Below are 25,014 nucleotides of genomic sequence, written 5' to 3'. Positions count from 1 at the left end.
TCTGTCTTTATCTAGTGAAGCGTATGAAAATGTTGAGGATAACCTCGAGATGATCGAAAGTCAGTTAATTGGAACTTTCATTGACGGCCTGAGACATGATTATTTACGCCTTAAATTAATGCGAGAAAATCCAACTACTTTAGCGTTAGCAGTCAATTCCGCATTAGCCGAACAAAATGTAAGAGCAAGATTCGAATTAAGGTCACATTTGAGTCATAATCAAGTTCAAACACCACTTAATAGACCTGTTCCCATGGAAATCGATCATTTGAGACCATCAAACACTTGCAGGTATTGCAAGAGACAGGGTCATGTTATACAAGACTGTAGACGTAGGAAAAACGAAATAAATGCATACGCGGTAGGTCAAAACAATTACGCACGTAAGAACGAATATGACAAAAATTGGAAAGACAAAATAGACTGTTGGAATTGTGGAAAATTGGGACACTTCAGTAGAGAATGTACTCAAAGAAAACCATACCTTAATCAAAAAAACTAGGAACGTCGTACCAAAAAGGGGTCTATGGTAACGACGGAAACGTAAAGACGTATAATATTGCTTTGTGTGGAAACCCAAATTCTTGCCTCATTTCAATAGGAAATTGTAAATTTAGGAGCTTGATAGATTCTGGTGCAGAACTTTCTGTAATTAGTAAAAGAGCTTATGATCTATTAAAACACAAACCACCACTTAAAATGACAAAAATTAATCTAAAAGCGGTCGATGGTAACTCGCTATACATTCGCGGGAATGTAAAATTAAAATTTAAAATAGGGAGTATATATATTGAACATACATTTTTTGTCGTTGAAAACATTAATAGGAACGTAATACTAGGGAGAGATTTCTTACAAGACAACGGTGTCCGTGTATACTTTGATCTAGGATGTTTAAGAATAAAAGATTGTTATGTACCTCTGGAAGAAGATGTACACCTTTCGGTAATAGCGAGGCTAACTAGGCATACCGTTCTTAAACCACAAACAGCATATAGACTCCTTGCCAGGACGAAAAGAAACAACTTACGCTCAAATCAAAATTATGACTTTACTGGAATAAGTAATTCTTTCTTTAATAACGAACCCGGTTTAACAATCGTTAACTCAGTAGTCAAGACAACGCGTGATCGTAAATTCCCTATTCTAATTATAAACAATACCCATAAAACGATTAGACTAAGACGTAATTGTCCCATAGGCCAACTTCAATCTATCCAAGATAATGAAATATGTTCTATCGAAAGCGTTATCAAAAACAATACACCCAAATCAGGTTTGTCTAAAGATGAGATTCTATCAGATTTACATGTCGCTGGAGATCAAAAAGAAAATATTCTTCCAATACTCTTAAAACACAGAACTCTCTTCGCAAGAAATAATTTAGAACTAACACAAACTACAGCAATGGAATTTAACATCGATACAGGGGACCATCCTCCCATTAAATTAAGACCGTATCGAACACCATTAAACAATAAGGTATTCATAGATAAAGCTATTGACGAAATGTTAGTGGCAAACATAATAAGCCCATCGCGAAGTTCGTGGAGTTTCCCTATTGTTTTAGTAGACAAAAAGAAAAATAACCTTGATTCAAATAAAGATCAAAAGGAAGAGAAAAGATTTTGCGTCGATTTCAGACAGCTTAACAAAATTACAAAACCAATTGCATATCCATTACCATTAATCGATGATATATTGGCGTTATTAGGGAAAAGTAAATATTTCACCAGTTTAGATTTAATATCGGGTTATTGGCAAATACCTATAAAAGAAGAAGACAGAGAAAAAACGGCTTTTGCTTCAGGGTTTAGGGGTCTATTTCACTTTAACGTTATGCCATTCGGTGCGTCTGGGGCGGGATCGATATTTCAAGAATTAGCTAATAAAGTACTTAAGGGTTGTGAAGGATTCGCCGTAGCATATTTGGATGATATTCTAATATTTTCACCTGACTTACAATCTCATTTATCACACGTAGATACAGTACTGCAAAGTCTCAGTAAGCATAACCTAAAGCTTAAACTATCAAAATGTCAATTCTTACAAAGGGAGACTAGATACCTAGGCTTCATTATAGATGAAAACGGTATAAGACCAGATCCGTTAAAAGTAGAAGCGATCCGACAATTCCCTAGACCAAAGTGCGTACGCGATGTACGATCTATCTTAGGTGCAGCGGGATTTTATAGGAGATTCTGTCCGTCGTATTCAGAAGTAGTAGAGCCTCTCATTAATCTCACGAGAAAGAATGTCCCATTTACATGGTCAAAACAATGTGAAGATAGTTTCTTACAATTAAAAGACTCGTTCACGCAAATTCCTTACCTTTCCTATCCGGACCCGAATAAAGGTTATATTCTGTATACAGATGCTTCAGATAAATGCATTGGATCTTGTTTAACTCAAAAATGCGGGGATAATGAAACCGGAGATTATGTAGGGGAAAAACCGATATTCTTTCTATCCCACCGATTAAACCCAACGCAATGTAAATATAGTACTATTGAGAAAGAATGTTACAGCATATTTTACAGTCTAAATAAATTACACCATTATTTACACAACGCCGAATTTGTTATCAAAACGGATCATCGCCCGTTAAAATTCCTTCTTGAATCTCCGATGCAAAACAAGAAAGTACAATTATGGGCCTTAAGTATAGCAGGTTACAATTGCAAAATTGAGTATATATCGGGAAAAAAGAACATAATTGCCGACTTTCTAAGCCGACCACCGAATACCAAAATAACGAATGACCGAGACGAACAAACGGAAATAGAATTAGATATTAACGATAAACATTATACGATTAGTTCGGAAATAAATAGACAAAACCAGGCGCGCGAAATTAATGTAATTGACTCTACGCATATCGATCACAGACAAGTAATTGATAATAGCACGATTCCACAAACGGTTATGAATAACGAGACAATCGAACCCGATAAAATAAACGATTGTAACATGGAAATTGAACAAGGAAAAGACCCACACATATCTGAGATTAAAACGAGATTAAAATTAGGGAAACTAAACAAACAAGAAGATGGAAAATTCATTATGGTTGATGAGATATTATACTATATATCGAGCGTCGATGAAGAACCTACCTTTAGGCTTTTTGTACCTAAACACCTGACAGGTTTAATTATTAATCAATATCATGACGAAAATGGACACGGTGGTTCTCAAAGACTTTTTCATACCATAAAAGAGAAATATTATTGGCCTAAAATGTTCAAAGAATTGCATGATTACGTGTCGAAATGTATTGTCTGTCAAACTAGAAACTTGAAAGCAATTAAAGCTCCCGTATCATCAGAAACCGCAATACCACCATTCCCTTTCTCGGTCGTTTCCATAGATATATGCGGACCATACCCAACAACGCTTTCCGGAAATAGATATATAATATGTTTCGTGGATCAATTTTCAGGATATATAGAGGCTTTTCCGTCGCCGGATAAGTCATCCGATAGCGTAATACACCTGTTAGTAAACGAGATTTATTGTCGTCATTCATGTCCCATAAGGATAATTACCGATAATGGTAAAGAGTTTACTAGTACGGCGTTTACAGAAACATTAAAATCCCTGAATATCCAACATGTCAAAACGTCCACATATCACCCAGAAGCTAACGGTAAAAATGAACGCTCTCACTCGACTATGAACAATATACTATCAAAACGCGTTCAAGAAAACGTACAACAATGGGATTTACATTTAAACATGTCTTTGGCAGCTATGCGATTTTCCCATTCAGAAACATCAAAACATTCGCCTTTCTTTTTAGTATTTAACAGAGACCCCATCCTACCAATAGACAATTTGTTAAAACCTAGGCGTAAATATCACGGCGAAGATTATCATAAAATAATATTAGAAGAACAACACAAATCATTTAAAAAGGTGTGTGCACAAATTCAAAAATCTAAAGATAAACAAGCCGAATATGCGAATAAAAATACAAAAGACATTAAATTCGAGATTAATGACCCCGTTTACTATAAGAACTTACACCGTACAAATAAATTAGACAGTAAATGGAGACCATATTATCGTATTATCGAACAAAAATCACCGTTAACATACATAATAAAGAATCAATTAGACAACTCAACTATTAAAGTCCATGCTGACCAAATAAGACATGCTAATATAAATGAGTGGCCTATATCAAATACTAATATGGGACGCCCCATAAGGAAAGCAAATTTAGCTTTTGCCGAAACTAGTGAATCTGATAGTGATTTAAGTAAGTCAATACAAGGATTACCTATCATAACTAGGCAAACCCGTCAAATTCGGGACAATTCTGACGAGGAGGAAGACATCCCCTTAGCGGAATTGCAAAAACATTTACGGAAAAAACAATTCAAATACAATGCGTCAAACTCTAGCGAATCTGACACACATCAATACGATAGGGCTGAACAACAATATCCGCCCCCACGTCAATCGGACACCGATTCGACCGATAATAACATGCAAATTGATGAAATAGCTATTAAGCACAAAAAAAGAAAATCCATACGACAACGTCAGAGATCTAATAAATCTATTAAGAAAGTGATTTTCACGTGCCTAGAGGCAATAGCTGATCATATGTAATATTTACCGTAACGACCACACGAGCAACGTTGACGTCTATACGTTTGAATGACCTCAAGTTATGTGAATAGCATTTAGTTAGTAACCAAATCGGATAATATACTTCTTCTTTGTAATATTTCAGATGATGTTGCCATCATTTGTTTTTATATTATCGTTGCGCATGATCGGGGGACTTGAGATTAACGAAAATGTTATATTTCAAAAAGTTAACGAAGTGTCTGTGACCAGAGCTCATTGGCAAATAGCCCTACTTCTCGATACCAACGTCTTCTCTACATTTCTTACCCAACTTGAAACAAGACTAAACGATATCACAAATACCACGAAAGACATGATGTTCCAATTCAAACGAAATGATCTACTTTTAAAAACAGACGCCTTTGAACAATCATTAGCACAACTCCATACGGAAATCGAATACATCCGTTCTGACCATGACAACGTACTTGACAGCTATCTAGATTATAAAACGCTCAGTCATACCCAGAAACGCTCATTGTTACCCCTAGGCGGATTCTTTAAATTTCTTTTCGGCACAGCTGACGATTCTGACATCCGTAATATTCAAACACACGTTAATCAACTTCAAGAAAGCCAGAAGACTATTATCCATGTGTTACAAAATAGTTTATCCATTCTCAATGTTACCCAACAACACATAACTGAGAATCGTCACTCCATTAACACTCTGATATCTACCCTCAGACAACTTGACGACAAAATCATGCACACACATGAACGTTTACAGGCAATGACCCATGCTGTTCAAGATTATACGGTTAATTACAACTCCCTTAAGATCATGATTGATGAATTACGTCAGGCTGTTTTCCACGCATCACTATATCTAGAAACTTTTAAAGGACAACTTAATATGCTCAGCACTGGCAAACTTTTTCCATCTCTTATTTCACCTATTCACCTGAAAGACGTACTATTAGACATTGCGACAAAAGTGCCTAATAATTTACAACTACCAGCTAATCCCAAGACCGACCTATGGCATTATTACCAATCTACCTCAACGACCGTCGTAATGTCACCTACTACTATTATCATTACAATGGACATCCCTCTCCTCGAGATAGGAGCTTCTTTCGAGGTATATGAAGTATTCAATTTCGATATGCCCTACTCACCCATTAACGAAACTATCAATGACAATAAGATCCACTATAACATGTCCGCTAGATACGAACTGGAAACTAAGGGCTTCTTGATTGATCAAGCGCGAAATCACTACTGCCTATTGACAAATAACGAACTGAAAACTTGTCAAGCGCGACGTACATGTGACGTACAATCCCCATTCTACCAAGTAGACATGTCTAAATTATGCGTCATAGCCATTATGATTAACAACACTCAGCACATAAAGGATTATTGCAAGGTGATCATACACCCTAACACCGTCTTACCTGATGCCAAATATTTAGGATCTGGTAACTGGGCGATAGTCTCAAGACAAGACCTACGCCTCGTGACGATATGTCAAGATCATTCCCAAAATAAAATATCCGCTCGCGCTATCGCTCCCATAGACATTGTTAATGTACCCATGAACTGTCGCGCATACAATGAATACTTTACATTAAATGCCTGGTACATTAACTCCAGTCAAACCCGGCTTCAGACCGACAAACTCGACATACCTACCTTTAAGGGTTCTTCCATTTGGAAACCATTCCATACCTCTCTCGTTAATTTCACTAAAACCGAAACGCCTCATGAACTATCAAACATCAAAGAAATACCTATGGAAGCTTTAATAACAAAACTGCAGAGTATCAGACAATTAAATGACATTGACACGACATCAGGTGACTTCCCATTATGGGGTTACATTATCATAGGTGTAGCGACCGCTCTGAGTTCTGGTGCAGCACTCCTTATTTACTGTAAATGTAAACGTATGACCCGATCTAATCGTCCCATAATTACCCAATTCCGATCTGCCAACGATGATATGCACCTGGGAGAAATCAGTCCCCCGGGTTATGTGGGCGTGGCTTCCTGTGATGTGGCGCACGAACCTCTCGTGTCTGAGGTCAAAAAGCCCTCGGCACCCCCACAACGACCGAGAACACTGTCATCCCTATACCCGTCTCTACGAGGGTAACAAATCCTTCCAGACGACGACACCAGGATGATCCTTGGCGATAACAACTTGTCAACAACCAAGTTGTGAACCATAAAACAGCACCATGGGCTGTTTACTGGATATTACCTACTATCGTCAATAATGAACAGAACGATATACTTGAAAACTAAAATCTACGAACAATTGTTTAGTGCACTACTACATCGATCGATATATCACCCGTATTCATCTATTGTGACTGTATATATGTGTTGAACACTCGTATAATCTTCAAAGAATGTTTGGAACATGTATTATTCGGATGTTGTCTATAGTTAACCAAGATGCGTTGAACACTCGTATAATCTGCAACGAACGTTTGAAATATGTGTTATTGCCACATTGTATATAATTTACCAAGACTAATGTCAACACCATGAACTGTATCTAACGATGATTTTGATTCCACGAGTTATTCTACCGCAGAGTCAAACCAACAACTACAAGAACTCTACCGGACGCTGCCGCCCAATCTACCAGAAACCCATCATCCGCGGGCGCCAACTCTACAAGACCAACATCGTTCACTGACACCAAACTTCACAAACTTTATCGTCTGCCGACACCCAGTCTGCAGGAGCTCCATCGTCCAATATCACCCTCTGTATCGTCTGCCGACACCCAGTCTGCAGGAGCTCCATCGTCCAATATCACCCAGTCTACAAGACCTACATCAACCGCTGACGCCAACTCTACAAGAACAACATTGTTCGCTGACGCCCAGCTACACTAACTTTATTGTCCACTAAAACAACATACAAGAACTGTGTTGTCCACTGACGAAACGGATATAAACATTTCCTTATTTTTATAACTATATATTTCATTTATTAACCATGTACCTCGTTGACCTCTTTGTACACATTACTTTTTGGATCACTAATTCGATTTTCTTTCAATCATTTTTTAGATTTTACAAATAATTTAATTTTCAATTGCCAGTTTCCATTACTTTACCCATTGAAGAAACTCAATTAGAAGAAATACATTATTTTATAACTACGTTTGAACAAATGTCCACCCTTGAACAAGAACATAATGTTTCAATTTTTACTTATATGATGAGATCTGGCGAAATTCAAGTGGATACATTGATTTTCTTGATTACGTATTTCAACATACCTCTTCTTCATCAACAGATGCTCAATCATTTAACAAATGAACAACACATTCTCAATTACCAAATTTGCAAAGCAATATTCACGTACTACGGCATTGACTCTTTAGAATCACTACAAACATTCCTTCGATTAAAATATTCAACATCCATCCCAAACAAAATACGCAACATGTCAATCACCACATTCGCTCAAACAGATAACACTCAATTGCATAACCGCATCCAACAATATTTCACTCAAGGCCACCAACGTCAAAGACGTTATCAATTTTTATCAAAACTTTTATGTAAGTTCTGTTCAAAACATAGTATAGCAGCAGTACAAACACCTTGTTGTAAACTTAGATATCATCCAACAGGTGGCACACCATACAGAACTTTCAACAACACACGTGTATGTACATTTTGTTTCACACATTTGACATTACCAGATATAGCCCTCATTTATGCATCACATCAGTTACCACACATACAGAGATACAAACAAATACTACTGGAACGCAAAAGACGTAAACTTAGTAATAGACATCACCAAGTTTGGTAAACAAAAAAAAAAAAACAAAAAAAAAATCATTATTTCATAACAGGAAATATTTTTAGAATCTCGTCGGTTCAGAGTTATACAGTATTTTATCTTCGTACAGATCTCATGATTAAATTGTTGACATCATCGTAATTTTTTCATATCATGAAATAAGAAAAAATTCATTTGAAAGAGTGAGTTGTGTAACGTAATGTACATATAATATATATAATAATAGAATTTATCTCATAGAACCTTCGGGTAGGGTATACATATAATATATATAATAATAGAAAAAAATCATTTGAAAGAGTGAGTTGTGTAACGTCATAGAACTTTCGGGTAGGGTATACATATAATATATATAATCATAGAATTTATCTCATTGTACATTATTGTGTTGTTATTGTCGTGTTATTGTTGTATAAACAAACTAATTTAGGAAATAGAACCTTCGGGTAGGGTGTAATGAAATTTGAAATTGATTATGTAGATGTGTAATGTAATGGGTTATAATGAATATGTTACTTTATGAAAAGTCAATAGAAATATTTCAGCGAGATGTAACTAACAGAAAACATGGGGGTTGTAATGGGTTATAATGAATATGTTACTTTATGAAAAGTCAATAGAAATATTTCAGCGAGATGTAACTAACAGAAAACATGGGGGTCGTGACTCGCAAAATGCATATAGGCAATTAGTAAATCCATTAAGCAAGATTCGTGACTCGTAAAATGCATATAAATGGTTGGTAAATACGTTAAGCGAGAGGACTGACGTTCCGATGCGTGTTCCAGGTGTGAATACACCTGTGAACACAAATTGGCTTGTCAAATTACATAGGGCCCGCGATTACAGGCGGTGTAAAATCTGTAGGGATCATACATCATCTGTCTATATACGTCAAGATACACACATTGACGTCCATTACTTGTTGACAGGCGTGGGTCACGAATTAAGCGAATACACAACGGGATCAGTATAAATAATCCTCAAAATAGGCAGACGGGGCCTCGCTTTCTCTTAGGAATTATACACGTTATGTTATTTACTTTGACTTTGGAATTATTATAGTACAATTTTGGTGTTAGGGAATAGAGTAAAATAAAAGAAATATTTTAGACATCAGAGACTTGTTTTATCTTCACTAATGTACATCCGATTACGTGACAATTCTTACGTGACCCACCCAGTCCTGTAAGCTGAAATGATCCGTAAAACAATTTCGTGTCTTTGTGTCGTATGAACAAATCTGCACTAAAACTAAATTTAGGTTCAACTCGTAAACGCATGATCAGTTGTCAAACGAAAGTACGGTTGATATTCAAATGCATTATTTTTCTCTTTCTGGTATATTGTTTTAGTATGATGATGCTGCATTAATTAATATAAGTGTATATGAAGTAGAAACATCAAAAATAATCAACGGTTGCGATAGACACCTATAAACTGTTACATGCTCATAATATCACTTTAGTACATTAGGCAATATGGACGAATAATTATTGTTAAATTTATCAACAATAATATTTATCATTGTATTGTTGAAAACACATTAAGAATCTATTATTTACATACCATAATTATATTGCTGAATATCTTCATTTAACATATTTCTGGTCTAAAGAAAATTCCAGGTCACCTAGTTCACGGATAGCGTCTTTATTATATAACGATTATTTTACTGGCCGCCAACTCCGGTGATGACCTGTATATAAACTCTGAATGTCCGCGAATTGACCCGATATACCTCGCGGTTGAAATGCAATGCTTTAAAGTGAGGCCTCGCTTCCATTGCTCTTTATACTTTTACATGTTAACATGTTGACAGGAATAAGGAAGAAAGTACTAAATATGAGAACATAGCCTTTTAAGTATAAACGCTCTTGCGCTGGTAATACTCTGAAAATAAAAGGTGTACGCACAAACTGTATTGATGTCGAGAATTGAGTGTAAAACTGTTCTATCTATTAAGCCTTTTCATTCGAGATAAAATTGTTTCATACAGTAAAACAGTGTTACAAAGACGCGGATATGTTTCCAATGTTCTGGTGGTATACTCAAATCAGCCAATGGAATAAATGAAGTGTATTCATTCGTACCTAGCCGCGGGAAATTGTATTGGAATTTTATTGGACACTTACAAAGGTCAGGCTAAGGTGAAAAGCTGGCTTATTCAGCTTACGCCGAAAAATAAATTACTTTAATTAAAAAAGTAAAAAGAAAATTATTGTACCACGTGGCTCGGCTATCATCAAGTGGTTGGTTATGAAGGCAGGGATTTGATCCAGCTATGCTGGTTCCAGTCAAATCTCTGCGCGGAGGTTGTTGTTGGTGAATGTTGTTATTCATTTCCGGTGGGATACAAATTGTTGAGTGTCTATCTTTCGGCGAATCCTTTATTGATGTTTCGTTCATTTTGTAATTGTAACAGTTGCATGCGGTTCACATATTTCAAACGTTCTAGCTGTAAATCAGTATAAATAAATAAATAAGTAAATAAATAAATAAATAAATAAATAAATAAATAAAATAAATAAATAAATAAATAAATAAATAAATAAATAAATAAATAAATAAATAAATGAATTGATGGATGGATGGATGGATGGATGGATGGATGGATGGATGGATGATTGATTGAATGAATGAATGAATCCAAAGAAGATAACAAATATATTTGGTCCTACGGTAACACCTCCTATGTTTTAACTGGAATGTGTTATTAAAATCGCTGACGTTCAATGAAGTTTTCATCTGATACACACACATTGCATATGAATGATACATCTTTTATATCTCCCCAGGCCTCTATCGGAATAGCGAAACTGCTGATTATGGCCCTTGAGGAAGAAGGGGCCACAACTCAGGAGGCGTACAGCAAGATCTGGATGGTCGATTCTAAAGGGCTCATCGTCAAGGTCAGATAACCGCTTGTCAATTCTAATTGAGCGTTACTCAGGGAAAACGGAACTTAATGCATTTGCGTAAAGTTTCCTCTCAGATTAGCCCATGCAGCCCATGTTCCGCCTAAACTGGATCTTCGCTAAGAAGAGAGTTCCTTTTTTACCCCCTAAAAAACGGATAGTGTCGTCCCTGATAAGCCTGTGCGGTCTTTACGTGTTCTGTTTTTTTGCGTAGGTTAACCGTTATTACAAAGTGTTTAAATGTTGCCAAGTATTATTATCAGGCGTTTTTTTAAGGAGGTCACTTGATCTACCCAGTATTGAAGTACGGGTTAGATAAAATGTAACTAGTTTTGTTGTTTTTACATGATTGTATATATCGAGCACTCGCCAAACAGGAAACGGAACGTTCCGAATAATGACTTTGATTAAAAGATCGGCGAACACTTCGTTGGCAACAACACTCACATGTACACTGTATAAAGATATTTAGAGATGGACAGCATAAAAGCGTTAACGGTTCATAAACCGCCCCGCCTTATCTGCATCCGCATATGGTTATCAAAACCTGCGAATCATGATATAAATAATAACAACTATTAACTAATTTAGTTACAAGTCAACTACATGCAGTTCAGTCATTTCAGCACAATTTGTGGTGTTGTAATTTCAATGCAAAGTATTTACTGTGGAAATTGTTGTGAGTTATTATAAATCTCTACAGGACAGGCCGTCGGGCGGATTGACAGACGAGAAGCTTCCATTTGCTCAGTCTCACAGCCCCGTTGATAAACTGGAAGACGTCGTAAAACTGATTAAACCGACTGCCATTATTGGTGAGTGAGTCTGCGAACTGGTGAGAATACAGCAGTCTGCACATCGGCTAGATTCCAGTCATCTATGTAGTTAACCCGGAAGTATTTCGCCAAGACAGTAAATGACCCGAAAAGTAGTACCCCACCGTTTTAGTTTTCACATGAAACAGTCCCTAACGTTAATAGTTAGATTGAAAGTAGTCCCAATCGGCTGGGCATTTGGCCCACATAGGTGTCTCCCCAAATTTAGCGTTTGTCCCTTAAGAAGTCACCACTTCTGTAGTTGGCCTGAAATGTAGTCTCAAACCGCTATAGTTGGCCAGAATAGTCCGTCACCTCTCTACCTGGTATTTAAAGTAGTCTACTACCTCTAATGTTTCCGGGAAAGTATTGTTTCTGGCTCGGGAAGTATTCGCCCACCTCTGTAAATGGCCCAGACAGTTTTTTCCCACCTTTGTAGTCGGTCGGAAAGTATCTCCAAATCTCTGTAGTTAGAACAGAAAGTAGTCCCGATTACCTCTGCAGTTGACCAAGAAAGTTGTCTCCCCACTTTTATTTTTGGTCGTGAAAGTAGTCCAAACCAATGTAGGCGGCCTGACAATTAGTCTTCGATCTCTGTAATTGTCCAAGGAAGTAGATCATCACCTTTGGATTAACAATGGTAAGTAGTTGCCTTTCTCTGTAGTTTGCGCGGAAAGTAGCCTTCAACTTTTGTTTCTGACTCGAGATGCAGTGCCCAAATAGGCGGGAAAGTATTCCTCAACTTCCATAGTTGGCCCGGAATGTAGCTCCCCCCCCCCTCCCCGGTCTCTGTAGTTTGCCCAGAAACTAATCCCTCAGGTTTGTAGATGGCCCTGAAAGTAGTTCCCGCCACCTCGGAAGTTGACTAAGAAAGTTGTCTCCTCAACTCTGTAGTTTGCTCTAAAAAGGTGCCCCCCCCCATTCATCTGTTGGCCCGACAGGTTCTCCTAACTAACGCTTAAAAGTGATCATAATATTCAAATATTCTCTCTGTCAATGTTCCATAATTGGTTACGTCATTTTCATCTGCGTTCAGCATTCAAAATGATGTTTTACCTATTTTAAAAGTCATTCTTTGTTGTATCTAACCTCTCGATCGTTTAGCCAGGAATCTTGTCATTGAAAGCAATAAACAACAACACAACTTCGAGACTTTGAATAACTTTGTTGATTGCTTTTAGTATACTAAATATTGTGAAGGAAGTAATATAGTACCGTCCTTAAAGTCATTTTTAAAATTAAAACATTCCGATTGCTTGTTTGAAATGTGTGTGTTATTTCGGTTTTCGAAGCTATCAAAGGTTAGCAAGATTTTCAAACAATGGTTGATATATCACAATGTTGTGTAGCCGCACTTGGGTGACGATGGATCATGACTGAGGAATTGACAACAAATGAATACTATTACAGGCACAAGGCGTATATTTTTTTAGACACAATTATATACCGGTACATAAAATGTTTGATCCTATGCTGAACAAAGACAGCAATTACTAAACCCTCTTTAGAGTTCCATATCTGATAAGCGCTTGAAATATCTCGACAAAACAAATATTAGAATACCAAATATTTGCAATCGAATGATGTGGTTGAATCATCCAAATGCACATTTTCTATTAATAGGTGGCGCAGCGCAACCAGGTGCTTTTACGGAAGCTATTCTCCGAAGTATGGCGGAGTTTAACGAAGGCTCGATTATTTTCGCACTCTGGATCAGCAGACGATTTATTTCATAAATCAATCTCTGGGTTAATAGTCGCCATCTTTCGAACTACTTTCAAAAGCACAACAACAACAATAACAGTAGAAGACAATTTTTATTGCGAAAAGTTGAAAAATTAAGTACACGTGTTACGGTTGTTGAGTGGAATAGTGTTATTTTCAACTGTGTACGAAGCATGTGAACTGGTAGTGGAATAACCGAATTGTTGGTGGAAATGGAATTAAGAAATATCTAATTATTCATCATTTTTCATGTCACTATCGTGTAGAATTATCATCAGCATCATTTCTGTGGAACATTGCAATATTCAAAATACAAGTGTTTCATAGCTATGGTGCTTTTGACATAGTTCACTAACCATCAAGACTGAAATGATTCATGCACACAGGTAAAGTAAATAATTGAATTTGTGCAGAATGTTTATTTTTTACAAATTATTATTAAATTTAACCAATTTATTTTAGATAGATTGCACTGAAACTCAAAGTCTAAAGCTTAGTAAGACACTTAAGCCAGTTTTCTGAGAAGAAACAATACTTGTTCAGAGTATAGCAGGCTAATGCGGCCTCTGGTTTATTTATTTGGCCTCGGCCTTTAACCTGGGTCGCTTTGATTTCAGGTGTTTAGCCCCCATATCAACAAGGCTTTCTCGACCCTATATGTACTTATTCATATTGTTTAAAGATTTTGAGAACCCTCGCTCAGTGCCAGTGGGGATAAAACAGGGACCTTCTTATAGCTAGATGAATGCATCAAATATGCCAGCAACACTTTATAATCAATAACTTTATAATTGATGATTCTGTTCTTTTAACTACATTACTAATTTACCAAAACAATATGAAACACATTTTTATGCTCCCAAAGGAGGGCATATAGTGATCGCACTGTCCCTCTGTCTATCCGTCACACTTTGCATTTAGGTTTCGAAAAAATGCTCATAACTTCTATGTCGCTTCAGATGTAACATTCATATTTGGTATGCATGTGTATATGGACAAGGCCTTCCCATACACATACACATTTTGACCCCTTTGACCTTGAACTTAGGGTCGGCGTTTAGGTTTGGAAAAATGCTCATAACTTCTATCAAAGCGTTTATCGGGGGCGTATGTCATCCTACGGAGACAGCTCTTGTTTTTGCTACTGTCCTCTGCACAAACCATGATATATCTGCATATATGCATCCAACCAAATCAGTCAAACTATTTGTCACTTAATTACAGTAAACTTATTGCATGTTAACTTTTCAACAATATATATATATATATATATATATATATATATATATATATATATATATATATATATATATATATATATATATATATATAATTATATATAACAGATCTTGAAAAAAACACACATCAAACTTCAAATTGTTTTAGTAAATTATAGGCTTTAATTGGAATTGTGACATTGACAACACTCATGCATGCGACTATACAATTATACAACTATGGAACACATTATTTATGAGAAATTCCAATACATCAACATAACGTATCAGATTTAAGGCAGATAATCTAGTGCTTTTTTGCTGCCATTTTTACTATTACACATTTTTTCATTTTATGTTATGATGCATTGATCTTGTTTCTAAATTAACCAAGCAATCATGTTAAACTTTTGAAGAAAGATATTGTCTGATAAATATTGATAATTTGAAAATATAATCACTACAACGTGAACAAAATTCAGTTGAATACTGTGACCAACAAAGATTTGCCAAAGAGCAATTCAGATCATGATTTAAATTAAATACAAGTTATATGAAAGTCTGCATATTGGATCCCAGTTATGACTTATTTGTCAAATCTGCACATTAATTTGCCCTTGGCCATGTAGAATTGGGGACTAAATACCATCAAGTCATGTAAAAAGGAGCAGGGCATAGCACGCTGCTATTGATCTCTTGAGCTTTCACATGAATTTTACGGGTAATTTTCATACAACAAATGATATTATATAGTGTAATGATAAAGCATTGTGAGCACAAATTATATCTCTTACTAGTGGTGCAAAAATCAATTAAGTGTCACATTTCAACAGAAAATTTATATAAAACGGTATTTTTAATTGTTAAAACGTTATAAAAGGTTATTTCTATTCACTAAAGCATTTAATTACAAGAACAAGTGCATTTTATGTCCATTACAATACATGTAACAGTATTGGCATTGTATTTATCTGCATTTGATGTGCATTTAATACACTTAAAAATGCAGACCAGACACACTTCTAACAGAAACAATTGTATTTTTTTCTGCATTTTTCCAGCATTAATACTCTTCAAGTGTATTTTTTATCATCCCAAATACACTTTACCAGGAAAAAGGTATGTTAAAAAACATTTTTAGTTTGTTTTAAATATATTTTCAAATGCATTAAGACACTCTTTTGCAAAAAAATGTTGAACAAAAACTTGAAAATATTTAATATACTAAAGTGAAGTAATAATTAAAGCTTTGTATGAGCATCAAAAACAGTGTCAAATTCATACCAGTGCCTATTTAGTAGCAGTAGGCCTTATATGGTCTACTTGTGGTAGAAATAATTCATTTTGTATAATACAACATACATAAATTAAAAAATATAGCTGCCCATATGGTATGATACAATGTTCAATTAACTACACTATGCAATGTTGAAATATGACATCAAGCTTGGAATAATCTTTTCAATAATGTATAATATGCTGTTTTAATTTATAAGTGAAATAGACACTTGCATATAAAAACTGATTTTACATCAAAACTAAATGTTTAATTTGTTTTTTAGCTCCACTGGCCAAAGGTCCTGTGTCCATCGTGCGTCTGTGCATTAACTATTCCTTTAAACATCTCCTAAACTACTGGTCCAATTCTGATGAAATTTCTTAGGAATGTTCCTGGGGTGATCCTCTTTCAAATTTGTTCAACTTATGCCCCTGGGGTCAAATTTGACTCTGCCCCGGGGGTCACAAAATTGAACATTTGCTTATATAAGGCCTATTTTGTGAAAACTTTCAAAATCTCCCGTCCATAACCGTTGGGCCTAGGGCTATCAAATTTGGTATGTAGAGACATCTAATAGTCCTCTACCAAATTTGTTCAAATTATGCCCCTGGGGTCAAATTCGACCCTGCTCCGGGGGTCACAAAATTGAACATATGCTTATATAGGGTATATTTTGTGAAAACTTTACAAATCTTCTCGTCCATAACCATTGGGCCTAGGGCTACCAAATTTGGTATGTAGTGGCATCTTATAGTCCTCTACCAAGTTTTTTCAAATTATGCCCCTGGGATTAAGTTTGACCCTGCCCCGAGGGTCACAAAATTGAACATATGCTTATATAAGGCCTATTTTGTGAAAACTTCAAAAATCTTCTTGTCCATGACCATCCGGCCTAGGGCTATCAAATTTGGTATATAGCGACATCTAATAGTCCTCTACCAAATTTGTTCAAATTTAATCCCTAGGGTCAAATTTGACCCTGCCCCGGGGGTCACAAAATTGAACATATGCTTATATAATGCCTATTTTGTGAAAACTTAAAAAAAAATCTTGTCCATAACCATTAGGCCTAGGGCTACACAATTTGGTATGTAGTGACATTGTATAGTCCTCTACTTAGTTTGTTCAAATTATGCCCCAGGGGTCAAATTTGACCCTGCCCCAGGGGCCACAAAATCAATTATATGCTTATATAGTGCCTATTTTGTGAAAATTTTAAAACTCTTCTTGTCCTTAACCATAAGGCATAGGGCTACCAAATTTGGTATGTAGTGACATGTAATAGTTCTCTACCAAGTTTGTTCAAATTATGGCCCTTGGGTCAAATTTGACCCTGCCCGGGGTCACAAAACTGAACATATGCTTATATGAGGCCTATTTTGTGAAAACTTTAAAAATCTTGTTGTCCATAACCATTGGGCCTAGGGCTACCAAATTTGGTATGTAGTGACATCTAATAAACCTCTACCAAATTTGTTCAAATAATGCCTCTGGAGTCAACTTTGACCCTGCCCCAGGAGGTCACAAAACTGAATAAACGCTTATAAAGCGCCTATTTTGTGAAATCTTTAAAAATCTTCTAGTCGAAAACCATTCGGACTATGGCTACCAAATTTGGTATGCAATAACATCGTATAGTCCTCTACCAAGTTTGTTCAAATTATGCCCTTTGAGTCAAATTTGATCCTGACCCGCGGGTCACAAAATTGAACATTATATACGCTTATATCTTGCTTATTTTTTGAAAACTTAAAAAATATTCTTGTCCTTAACTCTAGGACTTAGGGCTACCACATTTTGTATGAAGTGAGGTATAGTAGTCCTCTACAAAGTTTGCTCAAATTATGCCCCTGGGGTTAAATTTGACCCAGCCCAGAAGGTCACAAAAGTGTACATGTGCTTAAATAGGGCCTATATTTAAGTATTTGCACATGCAGAGAAATTTGTTTCAGCCTTTTTTTCAGCAGTGGAGCGATACAGGGCCATCATTGCCCTCTTGTTTAAATACTCAAAAAATGAAACCGTGTTCATGCTTGCATGAACACAGTTTATAAATGCTGTCAGAATAATAAAATATGCAATTACTATAAATACAAATGCCAGGGAAAAGTGCTTTTTGTACTAAATAATTCTAATGAATATTACAATAATACATTCTGAATACTTTGGTATGTAATTAACAGTTTTGTCTAAGAAAATCACTAAATTTTATATATTTATTCAAATTCACATAAATCATATTTCAAAAACACATAATTACTTCAAACCCTTTCACACAATACTGAAAAAAATGCACAGTTTCTGATTTTTATTGATAATTTATTAATTTATACATGTACCATTTTTTAATCTTGATGCATCCTCAATTGCATTATGCACATCTTAATCTGTTTTAACAATTATAATATAAAGATTAAGGCTGACTCAGTAAAGTAATAATCCATGATTTCTGCAGTACTTGCAGACAAACTAGGAATACTGCTGTGATATCATCTATCTATCTAATGGGATATTAAGTTTGCTTCAATACAAAAAAATCAAAGCATACACATGTATATAATGTGTATATATATATATATATATATATATATATATATATATATATATATATATATATTAGTTAAACTTTAATTGATTGACCATCAATAAAAAGATATAATATATATATATATATACTTGTAAAACTAAAAATTAAATATGTATGTTTCTATTACATCATTTAGGACTTTAATTTTCAGACAAAGTAGAGTGAAGCTTAAAACAGTATCCAATTGTAACAGTCAATTTTGGGAAAATCAACCTTATAATTATTTTCTGTGATGGTCAATGTCATAATTGGTATAAAATGTATATTGAACTGGAAGTTTTCTTTATTTTAAATGATAACATTTGCTTGGTCAGCCATAATTGTCACAATCAAGTGGTCTTTTTACACTGTAGTTTTCTCACTGACTATGGGTTTGTTCTGAGAATGAGCCACACAAAGTATCGTTGGGGAGATGAGTTGTAAATTTTATGTTTATCAGTCTTTCATAATCCTTTTCATATACCTGTAAAAGGTGAATTTGTAACTAATAATCACACAATATACACAATTAAAATTGTATGCATTTAGATTTATTTAGTACTGCACATTAATCATTTTCCAAAAATATGTAGCAACATTATATTATATAATGCTGCAATACTAAAGTAATTTACTAATTAAAGTTCGCTGATGTGTAATGGATGTGGTGTCCACCTAATGATCTGGAGGTCACTGGTTTGATCCCCAGTGTGGAAGCATTCTTAAGAAATCTCCAAGAGACACCCAAGTACTGGTTCTAGGCCCAGGAAACGAACTCAAGAGCATTTCACATACATGTATGTAGTTAGTACTTTAAATTTAATCGAACTAAAACTTGGATAAAAATTAAAAACTGAAACCCTTATTAATACATTTTATTTTGAATCAAACAAATGTGGAAATTCATTAAAAATAATGAGAAAAATTTAAAAATTCTACTTTAAAGTAATCATGATAATTTAGATTATTTTCAGAATATTTAATGATGATAATGATACAATCATATATTACCTAAATGATAAAAATAAACATGTAATGTTAATTTATGAAAAAAACGTTTTAATTTTATCAATATCATGGTAATTACAACTAGATACAGGCAATTAGATCAGAAACGTGCATTAATTATATTAATGATCAACCCAGACATTTGTAGTGATTTATGGTCACTATTTTGATTAATGTTCCATACATGACCTGTCATAAAAGGTATTTTTTAGCCAGTACTACAATCGGCAATGATAGTCTGTATTGCATACATATTCCACCGTCTATTATCGATTCGCTTCCTCAAACTGAACAAATATTTAATGTTTACATCGCGAAACGTAATGCATCTAGTTTCACTTTCGGTTTGGTTGGTTTTGTAAACACCGTAATTTCATCTTAAAAATTGGATGATAAGGTGATTAAATAATAATGGAAAAGTAAACCACTTGGATAATAGGTCAAAATGCAACACAAATGAACGTTAATAGTGCTATTAATATCAAAGTTTCGGTAAAAAGTTTGGCGCTAGTTCAACGCGCATCGTATACAGCCTCATAACAATAGACTGACAACCTTTTGGGTAGTAAAGTAGTAATACAAGGCAATATGGCGACCGTTAGCCACGAGGCCTATCTTACGGAGGAATCCGAGATAGCCGATGTATCACGATTGTTATTTTCGCTCTCAGCAACCCGAAGAGAAAGGCAGAGTGCACCGCCGAACGGGCATATCATGCGACAGACGTAAGTCGAACTCTTGAAAACAACCACGTGATTTTGATGTTTGAAATTTAGCACCATTGTCAAACAGTCAAAATTATTTTATGCTATGAGATTTGTCTAACAAGATTGTGAACATAGAGAGGAAGTATGTGTTAAGTAGACATTGGTCTTTTGAAATCTATAAAGTTATAAAACTCTATTAGCAATTTTAAAATTAATAGTTGATTTTCCTTTTTAGCTTTCGAAAGCAAAAACCAATTACGCACAACAGCACCTATCGGGATGTGCTGCGTAAAAATATTTAGAGCTATTACTTTATACTTTATACCATTTATGCCTAGCATCTAGAAAAAAGGCCTTGACACACAGCATGATGCGGCGTCTCATTAGGACCTCGCGCTGTTTTCCTAAAGGAATTTCTGTAATAAATATTCTAAATATGGAAATAAATATACTAGACACCCCTAAGGCCACAACAAATTGATTACATGTTCGATGGATATCCCGCACCTAAAATCTTAAAACGAAATAAAATTATTTTTATTTTTATTTTGCGCCCGCAGCAACAATTTGTGCTCCGCACATATTCGTTTAATGATTTAGTTTAATTTAGCCGTCTGCCTCGTTGTTTCAGCGAAATATGTTAACGGAAACGTAATTGTTCCGCCAGTTGCAATCAATCAAAAGTGAACTCATTCAGACCATCAACCATTCCTACTTTGTTTTGGTTTGAAAATGACACCAAAGGAAAATTATGTTCATATGATGTATTTATGTTGACATGTTGTGATTGAAAATGAAAAATCATGGATTGGATTAAACAGCAAATGCTTTAACTTTAAAAATATGTGTTTAGTCCTTACCAGTTTTACTTCTATTTCTACAGATTGTATTTGTTTTGCCTTAAGATTTAAGCTGGTTCTAGTCATTCGTTATTGCATGTTTCTTGGAAAAGTATGTTGATTTTACCCCCCGCCATAGGCGGAGGGATATTGTTTTGGCGTTGTCCGTCTGTCCGTCCATCCGTCTTTCCCTCCGGCATTTTTGTGTCCGGAGCCATATTTTGGAAGTGCTTTGGCGGATTTCATTGAAACTTGGTATGAGTATATATATGGATAAGAGGATGATGCACACCAAATGGCATTGTACACCATTTGCTAATAACAGAGTTATGACCCTTTGTATCCTGATATAATGCTTTTGTGTCCGGAGCCATATCTTGGAAGTGCTTTGACGGATTTCATTGAAACTTAGTATGAGTATATAATTGGATAAGAGGATGATACACGTTGGCGTTGTCCATCCGTCCAGAAAACGTTTGTGTCCAGAAGTATATTGCCGGGCGACGTCAATTCAACAAATTTGCTTGTTTAAATTGATTTGATTAAAAAAGTGTTCCCTCTTTTTGTTGTACTGCTATTGTTATAAATATATATAATAGTACTAGTAATTCTACTAGAATGTATACTTGTCTTTTTTGCACTCAAATTAGACCAATATATGTGCTATGTTAAAATATAGTATCAATTTATATAAACAATATTTGTTTTTTTTTAGTTTTCGCTTTTCGCTCGCCTGCGATTTAAAAAAAATGGAATAAAAGTAAATTTTTTTTTTTTTCGCTCGCTCGCTCCATTTCTGGTTGGCTAAAATCCATAGAACACATCATCAATTTGTTGTGGCCTAATTTTGGAAATAAATTGATCCAATTAGAAGGATGGGAGAGTCCGCAAGGCATAAATGGATTAATTGATACATAAAACAAACATGATTTGTCTCAATACGAGGTAAATCATTTCACCGTTTTCTTCATCATTGCCTTTTACGAAAAACTCATTTAAAATGGACACCTGATTTACCCAATGAAATTTATTTATTTATGTTCTGTCCCAAATTAACCAGGGCCGGTGCGTATTTGCAAGCGGAAGTCCCTTCAATGCGGTCACCCTTGGCAACCAAACATTTCATCCTGGCCAGGGCAACAACGCGTACGTGTTTCCGGCAGTCGGGCTCGCCACTGTGGCGTGTAACATCAGAACTATACCGGAATTTGTGTTCTTAGAGTCGGCAAAGGTTTGGCCCATTTCCGATCATGTTTGTCGTTGTTCTTACCAAAGGAAGCGTTCAAGATTTTGGGCGCCCTAAAACATGCTCAACTCCCAATGTGTTTTTGCATTGACGCTCCAAGGCGTTGATCCCAAATGTTTTATTGCGGAATTTGTGTATGTTTTTCGTGTCGTAAATCGATGACTGCATACATCCCCATTATTAATAACAACGCACTCGTTATTTATTAGTCAAGAAGTTCGTCGCATTCGAATTTGGGTCATCTTTATGCATGTTCATAATCGGAAAAAATCACCATAAATATAGGTGTATTAAAACGTTCCATGTACAAGTACTTTTATGTGTATGTGAAAACTGCTTTTTCTTTGTTTATATTGAACATTTTGTATTATACAGCATTAAGTACAATAAATAAACGTTAAACAAACAGTTTCCAATAAATAAAAACACTCGTAAGTAAATGAATGAATGAATGAATTTATTAATTAAATGCATCAATGAATGAATGAATGAAGGAATGGATGAATTAATCAACGAATTACTTAATGAATGAATTAGGTAATGCATTAATGAATTAATGAGCGAGTGAGTGAATAAATGAGTGAACGAATAAATGAATGAATGAAATATATAACTAATGACTGACTGAATGAAAGAATCAACTAATTAATTAATTAAATAAATTAATTAATAAATGACGTTTGAAATTATGATTTTAAGAAGTAATTACACCTTTATGCATGACCTATCTATCCACCCACACCACTAATGTTCACATTAAATTATTCTTTCAACGCGTATTTCTTTCCATGACCAGGTGCTTGCCAAGATGGTGACCAGGGAGCACCTAGCGGAAGGGCGCGTGTACCCGTCACTAGCGGATATCCGGGAGGTCTCCACAAACATCGCCATCCACCTGGCGGAGTTCGCGTACCGGAACCGCCTGGCGTTCCACTTCCCGGAACCGGCCGACAAGGGAAAGTTCATCCGGTCACACCAGTACAACATCGATTACGAGACTTACGTGCCGGCGCTGTATAACTGGCCCGGTCACAACGTTGTTTAGTCATAAAATGGGCACTTAGATCTTAAATTTCGTGCTTTTTTGTTAGTGTTGTTTGTTTTAATTATCGTCGTGTGTTTTGCAATGTCCACCATATTTTATGTCAAAAAATACTGTATCGGTGTTTTAATGCGAACCTCCGTTATAAGAATTGTTTGTGTGCTGTTTTATACCGAAACTATCACCCAAAATTTATATTATTTGTTCACAAGGTCGGCAATGTTTTTGCAGTAAACTTCTCAAACGATCTAAACTGTCTTTTTTTGTTATTTAGCAAGTTTTGCATTCCAATATTCTGTATGTTTAAAAATGCATTTAACTATATACATGCAATTGGTGGTACTATTTATATATTCATAATACATTTATATTGATTATTTTATTTTCCACATGTATATGTCTACAAAATAAAACAGTTGAACTGTGTTTGTTTTGTTTTATGCTTCTGATACTACTAGTTCACGTGCTTGGACTTGATGACAATAGGATCTATATACTATTTTACGCAACCATTATTTCTACATGTCGTTTTACTGCATCTAAACTGATAATTATCGGTTTCTATATCACTTGTTGTTAACCTTAAATTGAATTACATGTACTTGTGTTTAACCCAAACATTATTTTGTGATTGTCCAATCATATAAAGGTATATGGTCACATGAGCTCTTTTGTCTTATCAAAATCGATATCGGCCATAATTGCTCGGATTTTTAATTAGGCAGATGTCTCAACATGTATTGTGATTAAATTGACAAACTACGCCTTAAAGCGGTCATACCAACGATTAAATTGACATACTACGCTTTTAAGCAGACATATCAAGGGTTATATAAACACGACGATAATGTGTTTTTAATAACTATTACTCATTTGCAAATGCGGCGGTATGTTGCTTATAATAATAATAATAAGAAGAAGAATAATATAATAATAATAATAATAATAATAATAATAATAAAAATATTATTATTATTATTATTATTATTATTATTATGATAATAAATCATTTGAACTAGATCCATCTCTTCAGTGTAATTAATAACACTTGAATGTTGTATATTTTATCGAACCTGCAAATTAAATGCACGCATAAACGGGTATAATGCTTAATGCGTGTGCGTAAAGTGTCGTCCCAGATTACAGTCCGCACCGTCTAATCAGGGAAGACACTTTCCGCTTTTATGACATTTTTCGTTTTAATGAAGACTCTTCTTTGCAAAAATCCAATTTA

The 25,014-nt window shown here is 35.1% G+C and overlaps 1 pseudogene; it reads left to right on the top strand.

Moving 5' to 3' along the window:
* Positions 1–23,783, top strand: part of LOC127852392 (NADP-dependent malic enzyme, mitochondrial-like) — a 51,071-nt pseudogene extending 27,288 nt beyond the window's left edge.
* The last annotated feature ends 1,231 nt before the right edge of the window (positions 23,784–25,014 follow it).

This window comes from Dreissena polymorpha, chromosome 12, assembly GCF_020536995.1.
Source record: "Dreissena polymorpha isolate Duluth1 chromosome 12, UMN_Dpol_1.0, whole genome shotgun sequence".
In the NCBI taxonomy this organism is placed as follows: Eukaryota; Metazoa; Mollusca; class Bivalvia; order Myida; family Dreissenidae; genus Dreissena; species Dreissena polymorpha.
Note: the sequence above shows the minus strand (reverse complement) of the source record. Positions and strands in the feature narration are given on the sequence as shown.